General features: G+C 39.2%; 1 non-coding gene across 1 annotated transcript; it reads left to right on the forward strand.

Annotated features, from left to right (window-relative positions):
- Positions 1-5559: 5559 nt before the first annotated feature.
- trnat-cgu (transfer RNA threonine (anticodon CGU)) lies at positions 5560-5631 on the forward strand. The gene has a single exon. It is a non-coding gene; the product is annotated as a tRNA-Thr (tRNA).
- The last annotated feature ends 1692 nt before the right edge of the window (positions 5632-7323 follow it).

Consider the following 7323-nt stretch of genomic DNA (forward strand, 5'->3'; position numbering starts at 1 on the left):
ATTGTAAAGCGCTTTGGGTGCCTAGAAAAGCGCTATATAAATCCAATCCATTATTATTATTAAATAAAGTTGTATTGGATTAAAGGGGGAGGGGCTAAAACATTTCATTTTAGACAGAAGATGAACTTCAGGGTTGGATCAGAGCGTATGTTGAGCTGTGAATCATGCAAAGCTATTCAATTAGAGTAACTTTGCATAAGCAGAATAAGTCCACTTCACTGTCACAACATTATTAGCGATGGGTAATCCCCTCACTGTTGACTTTTTAGCGAAAGACTTCTCTTCCTGTGTGCTTTCCGCAGCTGATTTTGACCATAGACTCCCTGTGACGGTCCGAGGGTTCAAATCATCTACAAAAAAGTATTCTGACACGAGAAACTGAACAAACCACTGACACCATCTCCTAAACTGAGTGGTGCACCTGATGTCTCAAACGTGTAATTCTGGCTCGGATCAGTGAGAACGGGCCCCTAATTAGTCCACAATATCACGTGTCTCATTCAGACATTGCCACCATTTATAAGTCATGAAGATGGAGCTAGAAGATGTAAAGATTAACGGGCAATTTGGATGCATCTCAGATTATTTGTCTTAACAAATAACATGATTCATTTGGAAGCACAATAGAAGAACTGATCGAGTTAATTATGGTGTGATTTTTCAACAACAGTGTTAAAAATGTAGCAGTGATCACAGTCATTCTGGGCTTCTTCCCTTTTAAAACCGACAATAACTTCATTTTAACTCCTTCGTTACACTCTGAGGAGGTGTTTGAGTTCTTGACGCCATCTCAGGTGGTTTTCCTAAATAATGAAGTCCTTCATGTTCAGGTAAACAGAGTGCAAATTCGCCTTGAGAAGCTGTTATGTTTCTTTTAGCAGGATAATTTAACATTTAAACAAAGCAGCAAACAGACAAACCAACCAAGCAGCCACTACCCAAAGTGCACCAGGTTTTAGAAAGCATGTCCCGGTGGAGCTTTGTTGGTCAGACTTAGGGGCCCATCAGTCCTCCTGACTTCATCTGGGACATCCTGACTGTCACCAAACATGCCATCCCTCAGGCAAACGACCTCTAGTGGGCGCTTGTCCTTCAGGTGAGGACGGTTTTAGTGTTTTCTCAACAGTATGTAGGTCATGAGCAGAATGAGGCCTGCTGACAGGCCTGCAATCACAAACTGGTGGATGGAGAGGACGTTCTCCAGTGTGTGGATCCTCTCCTCCATCGCACTGGTGTGGAAGTAGTCGTAGACGCCGGCTGTGATGCTCCACAGCGCCCACACAGCATCCACCACCAACGGCATGGCCAAGCAGGAGGATGGAGGCTCAGCTGTAGATCAGACTCTGTTACAGACTGGAACATGGGAACAACATGTAAATAATTCAGATACAAGATGAAATCCCTAAAAAAAAAAACAAACAAAAAACACCATATCAGTTTGTTCTGATCAGAATATCACACGTGTTAGTGCAGGAAGCCCTGGTTTCATATCATTGACGGTATAAAAGATGCAGCACTGCTGAAACACGATGCACACTATGTTATCAATATGGACTCATGGAGAAATAAAATAATAATATTATAATAAGATTTAACATTATAAAACATTTCTGCATTCAATAAATAATGGATAATAATAATAATAATTATTATTATTATAATACAGGTTCATGTTTCAGACAGTTTTAACTTGATGATTTAAATGTAAGTGGGTCAATGCAAAGCACTGAAGCACACGACTCCTTCTATGCTGAATTTTGATGCATAACTCATTCTGCAGCTTTGAGAGCCTCTACGAAATGATTTCAAAACATGCAGCTCGACTGGGAATAACGGGCCACGATTCCCAGTAGTGACTGGTCCCATGTTTTTTATGTAATTCATAAAAAAAAAAAAGGTCAAAAAACGGCATTCAAATAAAAATCGTCTCAAAGGTCTCTATTGTAAAAACGTTGATTAACGTTTAAACAAGTCACAAAACTTTGAACTTCTGATGACCGAACCTGCGTTCTGAAATCTTCTGATGGCACCGTTTTATGACAAAGCTTTCTCCTGTAGTTACACTGTGTCCAAATTTTCCTTTATTCTGATTTGAAAAACTACATTTCAATCGTTTTATTGCAACACTTTTCCCTCTACATGCACAGATTATACGTCATAGCGTATATCGGAGGCCTTTTTGTGCTCTTTCACCTGATGCGATGGGATATACGGTGAAACCAGTTTCAGCTGAACATCAGAACAGGCTGTCCACGAACTCTTCTGTCATGGGGTCACACCACCATCCAGTAATATGCATTATGTAAGGTTATGATGCATCAAATGCAGTAAGTATGCAAATGTTTCATATAAATATAGTTTATAACTTAATAATTTTCTTTAGCCAAGATACTTAAACATTTTGATTTTATGTAATATATAGATTTATACTATTACTAAGTATCACACCCTTTTTTTATTATTTCTATATTATTTTTATATATTATATATATTTTTATATATTATTTTTTTTATTAGAAATAATCAAATTGTTACATGCTTAAATTTACACAAAAAGACTGAAATCTGCACTGTCATGAACACGTTTTTCACCAAAAATTGAAACCTAACCTTTCATTATTTATTGGGTTAAGCCTCTGGGCTCCAGGGTATAACTTTGGTTTGTTTGGTATCATTATTTTCAGCACAATCTCACGTGTCTGAATTTACAGTTATTTTTTCATTAACACAACTGATCTGAAATCACACAAAAACATAAAAATCGAGGAGAAAAAAGTTACAGTTTTTACTGTAACAGCCACGAACATGTTTTGTGAAAGATTTTCATAACTTGAAATGAAAATATAAATTGTAAATTTTAAAAACTTAGGCACAGAGGAGAGGACAACACCGCCGGCCTAAACCCTGCAGGCCTGACAGCAGGAGGTGTATCACTCTTCAGATCTGACGTGCCTGTGATGTATGGCGTCATTTTTGTGCCACTATTCTGAGCGCATGTAAAAAAAAAAAATTTTTAAATTGAGCGCACGTAAAAACAATTTGCCAGTACAAGTGTTGCATTTTGAGGAGAACAAATTCTTTGCTGCGTGCAAAAAAATGTACTTCAGTGTTTGCTATTATCCATATACACAATAGCAGCCCCAGTTTAGCTACAGTAGCTAGCGAGCTGATTAGACACCAAAACAGCTAATCAGATTTTTTTTGCATTCAAGTCTGTGATTGGTTGGTTTTGTGGCACAAATAGAACGGTGTGTACAGAAAGAGTGTGTGTGTGTGTGTGTGTGTGTGTGTGTGTGTGTGTGTGTGGATAATAGCAAACACTGAAATACATTTTTTGCACGCAGCAATGAATTTTCTTCACTCAAATTGAGCTTTTCTTCACTCAAAATAAAATTCACCTCAAAATGCAACACTTGTACTTGCAATTTTTTTTACGTGCACTCAAATTTTTACTACGTGCGCTCAGAATAGTGGCACAAAAAAAAACGCCATGGTGATGTTGATTGTGCTCTGGCACAATCATAGGCATCGGTTGCTACTGACAACAAGAAATGAAGCTGGTCCGAGCTATGGGCACAACCATTTTTTAATAGTGGAGGGGGAATAACACTATGTAATACATTCAGTTTTAGAAATTATATTCAATGTTAACTGTGGCTATGTTCAAACTGTTAATACTATCTTATTTTAATAAGCAACATTTTCATATGCAAAACTAGAGGCAAGAGATTATTTTAGGGGTCACCCTGTGCCACCCCTGTAGATCCACTCCTGCACACCAACCATGACAACCATTAACATGTTGATATTCTGACCTGTGAGCCACTATTGTTACATGATTATGTCAGTACCACACCGGCCTTTGTGTTCAACAACACACCTGCAAAATAAAGGCTACTGTCTTTTGCACAGTTGTGCTGACCAGATCTGTCAACAGTCAAACCGATATTTAGCAATTCACGCCAAAGGTCTGAAAACCTCCTGCAGCCCCATAATTTGCCATAAGACACAGAGACAGACTATCCAGGTGAAAACCAAACCATGTCCTATATCATTACTGCTTATAATACCTCTGCAGTGTATTCATGACACAGCACCCAAAGAAGTTCCAGGCTGTTGATGAAAAAAAACTTACCTTAAAAGGTTGTTTTTTTTTTAACTGAGTGAAATGACCAACAGGAATTTGGCTAGAGCCACAATAATTCCCTAAATGCTAAGAAAAGAGGCTCTGATGTTTTACACACGGTCTAGAAGCAGGTTTACATGATTATTTAAAACATTCGGTGATTCAGTGCTCCTGGAGCTCAGGTCAGATATTACATCACAGAGAGAGTAGGAGATGGTTGTAGCTTCCAGGTTTGAAAAGTGAAGCCAGTGGAAGTGCATTAAACCTGTTAAACCTTCTTTTTAAACGAAGAAGGTTTAACAGGGCAACCAAAGGCGACACCTTTGGTTGCCCAAAGAGTCCCAGTCCTATGCAAGTCTATGGGAAAACTCTGTAAACACTTTCTAGGCTCGGTCACAGGTCACCTCACACTGAATCAAACAGTAAGACGATTTAGTGAATTTTGCTCATTTGAAGCATCGGTGCTCATTGGATAATGCCTTAAACACAGATTTGGGATCTGGTGATCTAACAAATATAAGTCTCCCTCTGTCCATTTTATTTAGATAACTAACTGTAATACAAAGTAAATTTCCTGGTTTTAATATTCTTTTCGAAACATTAATCATGTAATCCAATGGCTTTTCCAGGTTTTCCAGGTTGTTCCATGCCCCATTGAACACATAATTCGTTGATGTATTACACAAAACATAAATAATACTACAAAGACGTGATAATGGCCCTGTCAGTAAAATCTCACAAGGAGCGCACACGCAGCAGACTGAAAATAATGCACCTTGCACACAAACTTCTCCCCTGCTAGCTACCAAGCTATCGCTTTACCAGCAAGCTAAAGCTAGCTTTGATTCTTTTAAAGAGGCGCCATTACTCACAGCATTACTCGAGGATCAGACAGCCCTTCCTCCGTGCCATACATGTACAGGAGTCTTTCACATCATCATGCTGACTCTACAGTTAGCGGTTAAAAAGGAAAGTGTGAAATCCCATCTGTCGTGAGCCACTTCATCTGCTTCCGGGTGCGTTTCCCTTGAAGACACCCTTTCATCGCGTGTGTGAGGTCGTGAAGAAACTCCAAACTCTATTCAGAAACATAACGAATTTTCTTACTTCGCACAGACCCAAAAACGTAGCCTATAAACCATAACCTGAGGCAGTCTTTATCAGCAATGCCTTCGACTGGGACACTCGGCTTCATACATGATGTTGTCAGGATATTATATCTCAGTTTTAAAGAATTTCCGTCCTTGGCTTTTATAATATGACGTGCATTTGCGTGTTGATGATGAGAAAGCCAAAACTGAACAGATTTTGGATGGAGTTCGGAATCGTGATTCGTCTCCGTCAGTGAAACGGTCAAATGAAATCTCAGCACTTACGTCACACGTTGACGCTGTACCTTGAAATTGACAGATACTGCAGGTTTTATATTACCAGGCGCGGTGGCCAAGTGGTAAGGCGTCGGTCTCGTAAACCGAAGATCGCGGGTTCGAACCCCGTCCGTGCCTGTTAAACTGGAATGTACCAACTGTGTTTTTTGGGGTGGGGAAACAAAATGCTATCCTTGAAGTTGTCGAACAGTATTACAAAAGAAAATCAGACCAAAAAAAAAACCCAACACGAAATTGAAATTATAAAGAAATAAACTATAAACATAGCTCGAAAGTGGACAAAACTTTTCATGTTTTATAAAACTTCAGAAGACCACAAGAGGGAGCAATACGAACAGTATATTACAGAGGGTTTGTTTAAGTGTACTCTGCTCGGATTCAGCCAAAAACTGATAATGACTCAAACTGTATGAAAAAGCAATTCAATGCAAAGCAATACGATATTTTTTAATGTCTAACTTGATTGCAACCCAACAGAGTCTTCCCGTTCTTCTTTTTTGCCTATCCTACTTAAAAAAATTCCTGGAAATATGCATGTAAGCAATTATATATAATATATGAATTCATTATGAATACTGGCTTGGTAAGGATTGTATGTTCTTACTGGGTGGGATGTCCAACATACAGCTCGGGGGCCAGAATCAGGCCTTGCAAAGACTCTGTTTTATACTCTGTCATCCCTTCGTGAAGCACTTTGTGATATTTTTATCTAGAAAGGTGCTATATAAATAAAATTTTATCTTTTACTTTTTAGATTTTTACTTGTATTCTGGTTTCCAGCTTCTCCTGTTGATAAAGACTCCTCCCTGCCACTGAAATTCAGAAAGTAATTAAGCAATAGATAAACAATGACAACAATTTTCTGTGAATTAGTATTTTATGATTACACATTACACAGTCTTGGCAATGAAACAGCTGCACTTTTTTGTAATTTTACCCATTTATTATGTGGTTTCACTGGTCTGGACACTTAAGTTCAAAGTGGGCTCTGTGTGTCCCACAACGTAAAATGAAAATGAGCTCTCTGATTGATGTTAATTGGCCATGAGGGAAACATATCAATTAGTAAATTGTTACCGCGCCAGATCCGCGGCCCCGAACCGTAGTAAGGAAACCTCTGGCAGTTACTTGACTCGCAGCCGGCAACAGCTTACTATACAGGTCAACTCCGCTAGCAAGAAGATCGAGGGAGGCGTAGGAAACTGCTTTACCGAACCTTTATTTCTCCTCCAAGGCACGAACACCGCGTACAGTGGGCTGAAACAGTTTACTCACAGCGGGGATCGCCGATACAACTTTGGCTGCCGAGGGAGTTATTATATTCCTTTTATTTACTTTCTCTTCGTCTCTTCTGTAGTTAACCGTTACTTTTCTTTTCCTTCTCCGCTCACCCTCACACACCCGACAGCCAGTTCCGCTACACACACCGGCATACATTTCCCATCAGGCTTCACCCTTAAAGGACCATGCCTGTAACAAAATCAATGAACAGAATCTTTAATTAAAACATAAGTAACAAGTGTCAATACACGTAAAAAATAAATAAATACAGAGTCATTTAAGGCCATGCTATTCAAAAAGAAAAAACAAACAAACCGTGAAGCTACTGTGGTCCAGCCATAGCTGGACTGGCCATCGGGCATTTGCCCGGTGGGCCGCTGGCGATTTTTTGTTTTTATGGGCCGATGGATTTTTTATTTTATTTTATTTTTAAGGAAGGGTATATATAATGAAAGGTGTTGGATTGGCCAATTGGTCATGATCGACTCTGGGCTGGACCAATTACAGCCGAGGAGGCCGGATGCACCC

The sequence above is a fragment of the Pundamilia nyererei genome, unplaced genomic scaffold, assembly GCF_000239375.1.
Source record: "Pundamilia nyererei isolate P.nyererei 1_Seehausen unplaced genomic scaffold, PunNye1.0 scaffold00095, whole genome shotgun sequence".
In the NCBI taxonomy this organism is placed as follows: Eukaryota; Metazoa; Chordata; class Actinopteri; order Cichliformes; family Cichlidae; genus Pundamilia; species Pundamilia nyererei.